Source organism: Rhinoraja longicauda, chromosome 15 (genome assembly GCF_053455715.1).
Source record: "Rhinoraja longicauda isolate Sanriku21f chromosome 15, sRhiLon1.1, whole genome shotgun sequence".
Lineage (NCBI taxonomy): Eukaryota > Metazoa > Chordata > Chondrichthyes > Rajiformes > Arhynchobatidae > Rhinoraja > Rhinoraja longicauda.
The window spans coordinates 50,357,177-50,370,440 of NC_135967.1; positions in this window are offsets into that span (position 1 = coordinate 50,357,177).

Sequence of the window (13,264 nt, forward strand, 5' to 3'; positions counted from 1 at the left end):
ACAACAGCCTGACCGCAGGAGAAGACGGCAGGGGAAGAGAAAAGACATTCTGGCCTTCCATCACAGTGAGGAGGGGACTGGAGGAGACTCACTGTGATGGATGTTTCTTTTTGGGGGGTTTTGTGTTGGTTGGGGTTGTGTAATTTGCTTATTTTATTGCTCTTATTGTTGGACTGTGGGTGACGAAATTTCGTTCAAAAAACTTGTTTTTTGGATGACAAATAAAGATATCTTGAATCTTGAATCTTGACATCTCCCTCCCGTTTCTGGACCTCACCATCTCCATCACAGGAGACAGACTAGTGACGGACATTTACTATAAACCCACTGACTCGCACAGCTATCTGGACTATACTTCTTCCCACCCGGTCCCCTGCAAAAAGTCTATCCCCTACTCCCAATTCCTCCGTCTACGCCGTATCTGCGCCCGGGATGAGGTGTTTCATACTAGGGCGTCAGAGATGTCCTCATTCTTCAGGAAACGGGGCTTCCCCTCCTCCATTATAGATGAGGCTCTCACTAGGGTCTCTTCTACATCCCGCAGCTCCGCTCTTGCTCCCCCTCCCCCCACTCGCAACAAGGACAGAATCCCCCTCATTTTCACCTTCCACCCCACCAGCCAGCGGATCCAACATATCATCCACCAACATTTCCGTCACCTACAACGGGACCCCACCACTGGCCATATCTTCCCATCCCCTCCCCTCTCTGCATTCCGCAGAGACCGTTCCCTCCGTAACTCCCTGGTCCACTCGTCCCTTCCTACCCAAACCACCCCAACCCCGTGCACTTTCCCCTGCAACCGCACGAAATGCAACACCTGTCCCTTTACCTCCCCCCTCAACTCCATCCAAGGACCCAAACAGTCTTTCCAGGTGAGGCAGAGGTTCACCTGCACCTTCTCCAACCTCATCTATTGCATCAGCTGCTCCAGATGTTAACTTATTTACATCAGCAAAACCAAACGCAGGCTCGGCGATAGCTTTGCTCAACACCTGCGCTCGGTCCGCATTAACCTACCTGATCTCCCGGTGGCTGAGCACTTCAACTCCCCCTCCCACTCCCAGTCTGACCTTTCTGTCATGGGCCTCCTCCAGTGCCATAGTGAGTCCCACTGGAAATTGGAGGAACAGCACCTCATATTTCGCCTGGGCAGCTTGCAGCCCAGTGGTATGAACATTGACTTCTCCAACTTTAGATAGTTCCTCTGTCCCTCTCTTCCCCTCCCCAGTTCTCCCTCTATCCTCCTGTCTCCAACTATATCCTTCCTTTGTCCCGCTCCCCTGACATCAGTCTGAAGAAGGGTCTGGACCTGAAACATCACCCATTCCTTCTTTCTGGGATGCTGCCTGTCCCGCTGAGTTACTCCAACATTTTGTGCTTATCTTCATGTTCTCCTGAGATGCTGCCTGGTCAACTGAGTTCCTCCAGCACTTTGTGACTTTTTTAAAAAAACCAGCATCTGTAGTTCCTTATTCCTGCTGTTTGCTGTAATAATGTTTGGAAACGTTCCTCACCCATTTTGAAATTTGTGACGCAGTTGTACATGACTGAGGGAGGGGCACTCAGTTGAACAGGCGGCCATCAGGGATCTGCGACCCTATTTTGGACAAGTACAGAGATATTATTCCCAGTGTCCTGGTCCAAGCATCAACACTGTGTTGGTGGTCTGGTCATGTTCAGCTTGCTGTGCATCGGATCTTGCTGTGTGCATGTTGGCGCCCATGTTTCACACGCCACAGCTACCAACACTTCAGAAGCCCCGTAACTGTAAAGCGCTGAGCCTGAAGTCGTCACAAACGGGGCATATTATGGTGGCAACCATTGCCCCGGAGGGTCGTGTCAGGGTGTTGGTACGGACTGTACCTCATATTTCACAGTTTACAACCCAGCGGAATGAATATTGATTTCACTAACTTCAAGTAAATCTTGCAGTTAGTTTGAGGAAGGACATCCTTGTAATTGAGGCAGTGTAGCGTAGGTTCACGAGATTGATCCCTGGGATGGCGGGACTGTCATATGAGGAAAGATTGAAAAGACTAGGCTTGTATTCACTGGAGTTTAGAATGATGAGCGGGGATCTTACAGAAACAAATAAAATTATAAAAGTACAGGACAAGCTAGATGCAGGAAAAATGTTCCCAATGTTGGGGGAGTCCAGAACCAGGGTCTTAGAATGAAGGGGAGGCCATTTAAAACTGAGGTGAGAAGGAACTTTTTCACCCGGAGAGTTGTGAATTTGTGGAATTCTCTGCCGCAGAGGGCAGTGGAGGTCAAATCGCTGGTTGGATGTAAGGGAGAGTTAGATAATGCTCTAGGGGCTAGTGGAATCAAGGGATATGGGGAGAAGGCAGGCACGGGTTACTGATTGTGAATGATCAGCCATGATCACAATGAATGGCGGTGCTGGCTCGAAGGGCTGAATGGCCTCCTCCTGCACCTATTGTCTATGTTTCTATCCCCTCTCTCCGTCCCTCCACAGCCTTGTCGCCATATTAGTTTCACTATCGTCCTGTTGAGTACCACTGTCTGAAAACTCGCTACCATCTTCCCCATAGCCAACAATGCACCGTTGTGGGCTCCATCTGTCCCTGAACATCGCTGCCTGCTTTGATTTGTCCTCTTGCATATATTTCATTCATTTGTTCTCTGTACCATTTCGTATCTCTCGTTTCCCTCTCCCCTGACTCTCAGTCCGAAGAAGGGCCCCGACCCGAGATGTCACCTATTGCATGTTCTCCACAGATGCTGCCTGGCCCGCTGAGTTACTGCAGCTTTTTGTGTCTGTCTATGATCCTACCAGCCCGTTTGTGTCGCTCAGAACCTCCTGACAAGCAAAAATAAGCCAGCCTTCTCATTCAGCTGCAAAACTCTCCAATGCATTTATTTTGGCATCAATGTGAACTGGGAAGTCGGCGACTTCATTAGATAATGCCTGGCCCGGTGGGGACGTTTCTCTCCAGGGCGGGAAGCTTCCAGTGTGTGGGAAGTGGAAACGCGTCTGAGAACCTGTCACTCGTCTTATTCCCAGTAATCTTCACCAAGGGAAAGAAGCGGAGATGCATCTGCCAGAAAACCAACTCTGTGCGAGGGTCTGGGACCGTGTCCATCATCTACAGTTGCAGACAAAGAGATGTGGCGGATGTTTAGAACTGATGAGAATGACCTGCCTGAAATACATCGCACTGTAATGTGGACGGCTCAGTGGGGCAGTGGGAGAGCTGCTGCCTCACAGCGCCAGACACACGGGTTCGGTCCTGACTACCGGTGCTGCGTGTTCGTTTGTGGGGTTTCTCCGGGTGCGACGGTTTCCTCCCACACTCCAAAGACATACAGGTGTGTGGGTTAATTGGCTTCTGTCAGAAGTGTAAATTGACCCTAGTGTGCAGGATAGTGCTAGTGTACGGGATGACCACTGGTCCGCCGTGCTCGGTGGGGCAAACGGCCTGTTTCCGTGCTGTCTCTCTCTCTAAACTAACCGAAACTAAGCTGTAACTGCGGTTGTTTTGGTATTATTATGCATTCTGTTATTATATGAAAACTTTGTTTCACATGTAACCGAAAATTATTATTGCAGCTTTGATCATTTCGCTGGTTGATTGAGCGGCAAGTGCTGATGGTAAAAGAAGCTAAATTTAGGGGTTAGAACAGAGACGAGGAAAAACATTTTCAGTCAGAGAGTTGTAAATCTGTGGAATTCTCTGCTTCAGAAGGCAGTGGAGGCCAATTATCTGAATGCATTCAAGAGAGAACTAAATAGAGCTCTTAAGGATAGCGGAGTCAAGGGGTATGGGGAGAAGGCAGGAACGGGGTACTGATTGAGAATGATCAGCCATGATCACATTGAATGGCGGTGCTGGCTCGAAGGGCCGAATGGCCTCCTTCTGCACCTATTGTCTATAAGGTTGCTGTGCTTTGCACAATGTGACCATCGGCAGGGACCAGGGATGCAAGCTCCTTGGGAATGAAAGGAGGAAGAGTGAGGTGATAGTGAGGTGAGGTTCCACTGGGCGGAGTGGCGTGGCAGTGTAATACACACGCTCACCACCACGCTGGCTGTTTCACAGGTGACCTGAACAGACTGAGACCAGTGAAGTGATGGGTGCAAGGTGTGTAACCTGCATCTGTGGTTCCTTTCTACACATCTCCTTTTCACACAGAGGGTGGTGGGTGTACGGAACAAGCTGCCAGAGGAGGTAGTTGAGGCTGGGACTATCCCAACGTTTAAGAAACAGTTAGACAGGTACATGGATTGGACAAGTTTGGATGGATATGGACCACTGTATGAATCTATGACTCTTTGACATGATGTGTAATACTGTTGCTGTTGATGGGTCAAAACATTTCAATTGCGCTCAGTTTTGCTTCCCGTCACTTATACCGAGGTAGAGTGAGAAGCTTTGTTGTTGCGTGGTATCCAGTCAGCGGAAAGACTGCACATGATTACAATTGAGCCATCCACAATGTACAGATACAGGATAAAAGCAATAACTCACCCCTTTAATAACTTGTTGCGGGCAATAATTTAGTGTTCCGAGCAGGCTGGAGTGTCCTGACCTGAAACTTCATTTTGTCCTGTCCATTTCCCTAGTTTAGCTTCCACAGATGCTGCCTTCCCCGCCGAGTTCTTCCAGCGCTTAGTGTTTTGCTCAAGGTTCCACCTATCTTGTGTCACTGAGCAGATAGTCTGGGTGTACCACATCACTGTTTCAGGGGGAGCGGACTGTGTATAAATAGGGTTCAGTGTTTCCTACGTTATAACAGTAACTGCACTTTGACACGAGCATCTTGGCAATAAAGTATTTAGGATCCTTGAGCAAGGAGAAGTGGTGATCAGTTTAGTGCTGCTTAGAGTAGAGATGCAGCATGGAAACAGGCCTTTCGGCCCACCAGGTCCACACCGCCCATCGATCACCCCGCACTAGTTCTATGTTATCCCACATTCACATCCACTCCCTGCACGTTGAGGGCAATTTGCAGAGACCAATTAAACTACAAACTTCGACCCGAAACGTCACCCATTCCTTTTCTCCAGAGATGCTGCCTGACCCGCTGAGTTACTCCAGCACTCTGTGAAACGTCACCTATCCATGTTCTCCAAAGATGCTGCCTGACCCGCTGAGTTATTCTTGCACTCTGTGAAACGTCACCTATCCATGTTCTCCACAGATGCTGCCTGACCCGTTGAGTTACTCCAGCATTTTGTGTCTACCTTCGATTTTAACCAGCATTTGCATTTTTCCCCCTACAAACTCGCATGTCTTTCGGAGAAACCAGAGGAAGTTGGAGGGTACCCACGCTGTGTCAGGGAGAACGTGCAAACACCGCACAGACAGCACCCGAGGCTCGGATCAAACACGCGTCTCTGGCGCTGCGAGACCAGATGTGCGATCGGATGTATCGTGAGGAAACATGGTGTGTGTGTGTGGGCGTTTAGGGCCGGATGCAGCCCTGGTGATGCTCCAAGATGAGCTTTGCAAGGCCGAGACGTTGTTGCTGCTGGAGCGGTTGATGGGGAGTTGCAGCGTTGTGCAGAGCTGAAACCTGCGCTAGGAGGAAGCTTCGTTTCAAAGCTGTCACGTTGCATTCCGATTCATTTCTCTCGTTGCAAGCATCATTTGTGTCGAGTTGAAAGTCATGTCAAAATTTGTCTCACCTGAAGCTTATCATAAATCGATCCTTATCGCCAAACCTCTGATCTGCAAACTCGAGTGTACATTTGTAAAATATGTATTTATCAACTTAAAACCAATAAAGTCGTGGAATTCTTGACCTTTTTTCTCTTCTGGCCGAATTATTCTCTGATAGTTCATGTATCTGTGCAGTGTAGGAATGCACAGAAGGTTTATAATGATGTCAACATCTGGGTGGTATCGTTATCTATCTGGTTGAGTGGGACATTTCTGGTGGGTTAGACTTTACAAATGAATGCAAAGGAGTCGCCTGAAAAATATGTAAGAAGGAACTGCAGATGCTGCTTTACAAAGATGCCCAGTCCTGATGCAAACAGAACGAAAGTTACCTAACGTTGGAGAATTCCACTCTGAGCCCAGAAGGTTGCAAGGTGCCCAACCAAAGGTGAGGCGTTGTTTCCTGGGATCACCGTAACAGTGCAGGACGACACAGGTGGAACGGCTAAGGCGGGAGGGGGGTTGTGAATTAAAGCGGCAGGGAACAGGAAACTCAGAAACACTCCTGTGGATGAACATAGCTCAAGTCCAATGGCCCACTCCCCCGTTCAGACAGTGCCCTCCCTCCCTCCGTCCCTCCCGCGACCGGTCTGCTCGCCGGCCCTCCAGGTGGGTCCCCGCGGGCCCTGGATCAGATGTCTGTCTGAAGCCACTGTCTAAAACGAAGGCTGGCAACTTGCACAGCTCACATAGACACAAAATGCTGCATTTCAGACTGAATTTCAGTCTGAAGAAGGGTCTCGACCCGAAACGTCACCCATTCACTCTCTCCTAGATGCTGCCTGACCCGCTGAGTTACTCCAGCATTTTGTGATACCCTCGATTTGTACCAGCATCTGCAGTTATTTTCAAACACAAATTGCTGCAGTAACTCAGTGGGACAGGCAGCAACTCTGGGGAGAAGGAATGGGGGACGTTTCAGGTTGAGACCCTTCTCCAGACTGCTTCAGACTTTAAAATTAACTTCTACTAAAACTCCCGTCTTCCTCCACCCTCGTCATTTAACCAGATCCAGAGTTCACCCCATTGTATCCCTCCAGAGAGCAAACCCTCACTGGCGAGCAATGGGCCCTCACTGGCCAGCAAAGGACCCACACTGGCCAGCAATGGGCCCCCACTGGCCAGAATGGGCCCACACTGGCCAGCAATGGGCCCACACTGGCCAGCAAAGGGCCCTCACTGGCGAGCAATGGGCCCTCACAGGCGAGCAATGGGCCCACACTGGCCAGCAACGGGCCCACACTGGCCAGCAACGGGCCCACACTGGCCAGCAACGGGCCCACACTGGCCAGCAATGGGCCCACATTGGCCAGCAATGGGCCCACACTGGCCAGCAATGGGCCCACACTGGCCAGGCGCCGTCCTGCCTGAGGTCATTTGCTGCCAGCCCTGTTTAGTCCTGGGCTTTCCTCGCCTCCAACTCTTCACTCTCTCTCCCCCCCCCCCACTCCCACCCCGTACTTTCACCCAGAAGAACGTTCTCACCCACCAAAACGTCACCCATCCCTCTGCCCCACAGATGCTGCCTGACCCGCTGAGTTACTCTAGCACTCTCTGTCGATCTTTGGTATAAACTTGCATCTGCAGTTCTTTGATTTTGTCTCGCCAAATCTTGCTTGTGGGTACACGGTTTCCGGGTAACAGGCTTCCTTTCTCGGAAACCAGCGTTTGATGTTATTTTTATTTCACGTCTCCAGTGCACTTGGTTTTCAATAACGGGATGAATTGAAGTGAGAGTTGGCAAAAGTGCGGCTTGGAATCGTGTTCACTGGGTTTGATCGACCAGGGCAGCAGGTGTGTGTGAGAGAGAGTGTTCGGGTGAGTGTGAGAGAGTGTGGATAAGTGTGTGCGTGTGTGTGAGTGTATGTTAGTTTTGTATCTTGCTAAACCTTGCTTGCGTGTAAACTAAACACCTTCCTCGGAAATATTTGTTTTCGCGGTTGCAGTTTCGTTTTCACTCCGAGGTCGCAGTTTAGACAATAGACAATAGACAATAGGTGCAGGAGTAGGCCATTCAGCCCTTCGAGCCAGCACCGTCATTCAATGCGATCATGGCTGATCACTCTCAATCAGTACCCCGTTCCTGACTTCTCCCCATACCCCTCACTCCGCTATCCTTAAGAGCTCTATCCAGCTCTCTCTTGAAAGCATCCAACGAACTGGCCTCCACTGCCTTCTGAGGCAGAGAATTCCACACCTTCACCACTCTCTGACTGAAAAAGTTATTCCTCATCTCCGTTCTAAATGGCCTACCCCTTATTCTTAAACTGTGGCCCCTTGTTCTGGACTCCCCCAACATTGGGAACATGTTTTCTGCCTCTAATGTGTCCAATCCCCTAATTATCTTATATGTTTCAATAAGATCCCCCCCTCATCCTTCTAAATTCCAGTGTATACAAGCCTAATTGGTCCAGCCTTTCAACATACGACAGTCCCGCCATTCCGGGAATTAACCTAGTGAACCTACGCTGCACGCCTTCAATAGCAACCCTATGCGGCAACATCGCAGTTAGAAGGGTCCAAATTGCCCCCCCCCCCAACCCCACCCCCTCACCAACCTCCCCCCCACTCCCTCTCTCCGAGATGCTGCCTGACCCGCTGAGTTACTCCAGCATTTTGTGATACCCTCGATTTGTACCAGCATCTGCAGTTATTTTCCTACACAAAATGCTGCAGTAACTCAGTGGGACAGGCAGCAACTCTGGGGAGAAGGAATGGGTGACGTTTCAGGTTGAGACCCTTCGCCAGACTGCTTCAGACTTTAACATTAACTTCTACTAAAACTCCCGTCTTCCTCCACCCTCGTCATTTAACCAGATCCACAGTTCACCCCATTGTATCCCTCCAGAGAGCAAACCCTCACTGGCGAGCAATGGGCCCTCACTGGCCAGCAATGGGCCCACATTGGCCAGCAATGGGCCCTCACTGGCCAGCAATGGGCCCACACTGGCCAGCAATGGGCCCTCACTGGCCAGCAATGGGCCCACATTGGCCAGGCACCGTCCTGCCTGAGGTCATTTGCTGCCAGCCCTGTTTAGTCCTGGGCTTTCCTCGCCTCCAACTCTTCACCCCCCCCCCTCCCCCCCACTCCCACCCTGTACTTTCACTCTGAAGAACGTTCTCACCCACCGAAACATCACCCATCCTTCTGCCCCACAGATGCTGCCTGACCCGCTGAGTTACTCCAGCACTTTGTTAAACGTCACCTATCCATGTTCTCCACAGATGCTGCCTGACCCGTTGAGTTACTCCAGCATTGTCTGTCTATCTTTGGTATAAACTTGCATCTGCAGTTCTTTGATTTTGTCTCGCCAAATCTTGTTTGTGGGTACACGGTTTCCGGGTAACACCCTTCCTTTCTCGGAAAGCATTTGTTTTCCCGGCTGCAGTTTCGTTTCCACTCCGGGGTCGCAGTTCATGTGGAACAAAAGACGACAATATCGTGGTTACAAACGTGTCCAAATTGCCCCCCACCCCCGTGATGTATTCAGTCCAATGCCCTTGACCCCAAACTCACACACACGCATATACACACACACACACACGCACACACACATACACATACACACACACGCACACACATACACACACACACGCACACACATACAAACACACACACACCCCACGCACACCCACGCACACACACACGCACACACACAAACACACACACACCCCACACACACACACACACATACACACACACACGCACACACATACACACACGCACACACACGCGCACACACACACGCACACACACACAGACACACACGCACACACACACACGCACACACATACACACACACACACACACATCACACCTCACTCGTGTCCCCTCGGTACCCTGCAGCTCTGCCCTTGCTCCCCCTCCCCCAGTCACAACAGGGACAGAGTCCCCCTTGTCCTCACCTTCCACCCCATCAGCCGTCACATCCAGCACATAATCCTCCAGCATTTTCACCACCTCCAACGGGATCCCACTACTCACCACATCTCCCCATCCCCACTACTTTCCACTTTCCCCAGAGACCGTTCCCTCCGCAACTCCCTGGTCAACTCGCCCCTTCCCGCCCTACCCATCCCCTCTCCAGGTATTTCCCCTGCAACCGCAGGAGATGCAACACCTGTCGCTTTACCTGCTCCCTCGACTCCATCCAAGGACCCTGACAGTCCTTTCATGTGAGGCAGAGGTTCACTTGCTCCTTCTCCAACCTCATCTCCTGTATCTGCTGTTCCAGGTGTGGACTCCTATATATCGGCGACACCAAGCAAAGGCTCGGAGATCATTTCGCAGAACACCTCCGCTCAGTCTGCCTAAACCTACCTGATCTGCCGGTTGCTAAACGCTTTAATTCCTCCTCGCAATCCCACACTGACCTTTCTATCCTGGGCCTCCTCCATTACCAGAGGGAGACCCAGCGCAAATTGGAGGAACTGCACCTCATATTTCACTTGGGCAGCTTGCACCCCAGTGGTACGAACATTGACCTCTAACTTCAAGTAACCCTTGCTCTCCCTCTCTCCCCATCCCTTCCCTTTCCCAGTTCTGCTGTTTGTGTCTCCGACTACATTTTATCTCTGTTTGCTTTGTTGTCCCCTTCTCCCAGATAACAACACGTTAGTCAGGAACTGGTGTTAGGTAAACTGTTGGGACTGAAGGCAGACAAATCCCCAGGGCCTGATGGTTTGCATCCCAGAGTACTCAAGGAGGTGGCCCCAATGTTCTCTCGACTTTGGGTCAGTTCTTGTGGACTGGAGGGTAGCCAATGTTGGTTTTGAAGCCGAGGTTTGAATCTATTCGTACTCCCTCTCCCCTGACTTCATTCTGAAGGGTCTTGACCCGAAACGTCACCCATTGCTTCTATCCAGAGATGCTCCCTGTCCCGCTGAGTTACTCCAGCATTTTGTGTCTGTCTTGTTTCCCCCCCGTGATGTATTCAGTCCATTGCCGGTGACCCCAGACTGGGCTTGTTTATATAATGTGCGCAGCGGCAAAGTTACAGCCTTACAGCGCCTGCAGCGCCAGAGACCCGGGTTCAATCCCGACTACGGGTGGTGTCTGGACAGATTCTCCCTGTGACCTGCGTGGGTTTCTCATTGTCGGTATAATTGTCGCCTAGCGGTCTCTGTTTCCGCACTGCCCCGGGTCTGAGGGGCTGAGTCGCGCCGGCGGGTAAAGTGTAAAGTCACTCGGCAACACACACATCTTGAGCCTTATTGATAAGGTGCAGCAATCCATCCAAGTACTTGACACGAAGGCATCACAAAATGCTGCAGAAACTCAGCGGGTCAGGCAGCATCTCTGGAGAGAAGGAATGGGTGACGTTTCGGGTCGAGACCCTTCGTTACGCTGATGTCGGGGGGGCGGGACAAAGAAAGGATATGGGTGGAGACAGGAAGACAGTGGGTGAACTGGGCAGGGGGAGGGGGAGAGAGGGGCAGAGGAACAAGTACTTGACAAGGTGAGAGGCACGCAGCGACTGGAGCGGCGACCACAGCGGACGTTCACTGACGGAGTCTCCTCCTGAACCGAAGTAGGTAAGGACCAGAACCGGAGCAGCGGCACTGGAAACTGTTCAAACACTCAGTGAGACAGGCAGCAGCCGCGGAGAGAATCTGTCATCAGTTATCTCTCTTCAGAGATGCTGCCTGTCCCGCTGAGTTACTCCAGCTTTTTGTGTCTATCTCTAAGTTATCAAATCTGAGTTGAGTGTTTCAGCTCCAGGGTCCATTGGCTGCCTGGGCTGCTGAACGTTTCCAGCGTTTGATGTTATTTTTATTTCACGTCTCCAGTGCACTTGGTTTTCATTAACGGGATGAATTGAAGTGAGAGTTGGCAAAAGTGCGCCTTGGGATCGTGTTCACTGGGTTTGTTCGACCAGGGCAGCAGTTGTGTGTGTGTGTGTGTGTGTGTGAGTGAGAGAGAGAGAGTGTGTGTGAGTATGTGTGTGGGTGTGTGAGTGCGTGTATGTTAGTTTTCATCTTGCTAAACCTTGCTTGCTTGTTAACTAAACACCTTTCTCGAAAATATTTGTTTTCGCGGTTGCAGTTTCGTTTTCACTTCGAGGTCGCAGTTTATGCGGCAACATCGCAGTTAGAATCGTGTCCAAATTGATCCTCCCCCCCAACAACCCCCCACCCCACCCCCACCCCCTCCCCCCCGTGATGTATTCAGTCCATTGTGTATTCACTCACACACACTTCACCCGTCCCGTCCCGTCCCCCCGCCCCGGGTATTGAGCGTGTGAGCTCAAAACGCACGACTTCAACAGATGAGCTCCCCCCCCCCCCCCCCCGGACCTTTAACTAATGCGCCCGCCATGCCTCGCGCCTGCCATTCCTCAGGCCGGGCCGCGCTGGCCGACGGGAGGTGGCGTCGCCTCTCCCGCTCCGAGAGGGGGGGGGACCCGCCCGCCTGACGGCAGCGCCGCGCTCAGTGCCCTCCTCTCCCCCCTCGCACGACCCAACCCCGGGGGAGCTTTAAGCGGCGTTGCCGGGCCCCGCACGAGTGACGACAGTAGGCAATGGCCGGGAGGGAGGGAGGGAGGGAGGGAGGGGGTGACTAGAGCATCAGGGGAGGGGGGAGGGGGAAGGAGAGGGAGAGGGAGGGGGGGAGGAGGAGGAGGAGAGGGTGAGGGATGGGTGAGCAGGGGGATGGAGGGGGTTATGGGGGAGGGAGCGGGTGAGGGGGGTGGGGGGAGGAGGAGGGGATTATGGGGGAGGAGGAGGGGGGATGGAGTGGGTGAGGGGGGTGGGGATGACAGGGAGGAGGAGGGGGTGGGAGGTGGAGGGGGTTGAGTGGATGAGGGGGGATGGGGTGGGGGGAGGTGGGGGAGGGGAGATGGAGAGGTTGAGGTGAATCGGGGGGAGGAGGATGAGGCGATGGAGTGCGTGAGGGGGTGGAGGAGGAGGGGGTCGAGCAGGTGAGGGGGTTGGGGAGGAGGAGGAGGGGGGGTCGAGTAAGTGAGGGGGGTGGTGGGGAGGAGGAGGAGGGGGGTGTGGGAGGAGGAACTGGTGTTGAGTGTGTGAGGAGGGGGTGGTGGGGCGGAGGAGGTGGGATGGACTGGGTAAGCTGTCACCACGGTTGCTTTGGTATTATTTTAGATTCAGTGATTATATGAAAACTTTGTTTCTCATGTAACCGAAAATTATTATTGCAGCTTTGATCATTTTGCTTATTGATTGAGCGGCAAGTGCTGATGGTAAAAGAAGCTAAATTGGGGGGTTTAATATGTACTTGTGTTGTAATGTGGACCCTGTACAATAGACAATAGATAATAGGTACAGGAGTAGGCCATTCGGCCCTTCGAGCCAGCACCACCATTCCATATGATCATGGCTGATCATATAACATCAGTAACCCTTTCCTGCATTTTCCCCATATCCCTTGAATCCTTTAGCCTTAAGAGCTAAATCTAGCTCTCTCTTGAAAACATCCAGTGAATTGACCTCCACTGCCTTCTGTGGCAGAGAATTCCACAGACTCGCAACTCTCTGGGTGAAGAAGTTTTTCCTCATCTCAGTCCTAAATGGCCTCCCCCTTATTCTTAAACTGTGACCCCTGGTTATGGACATTG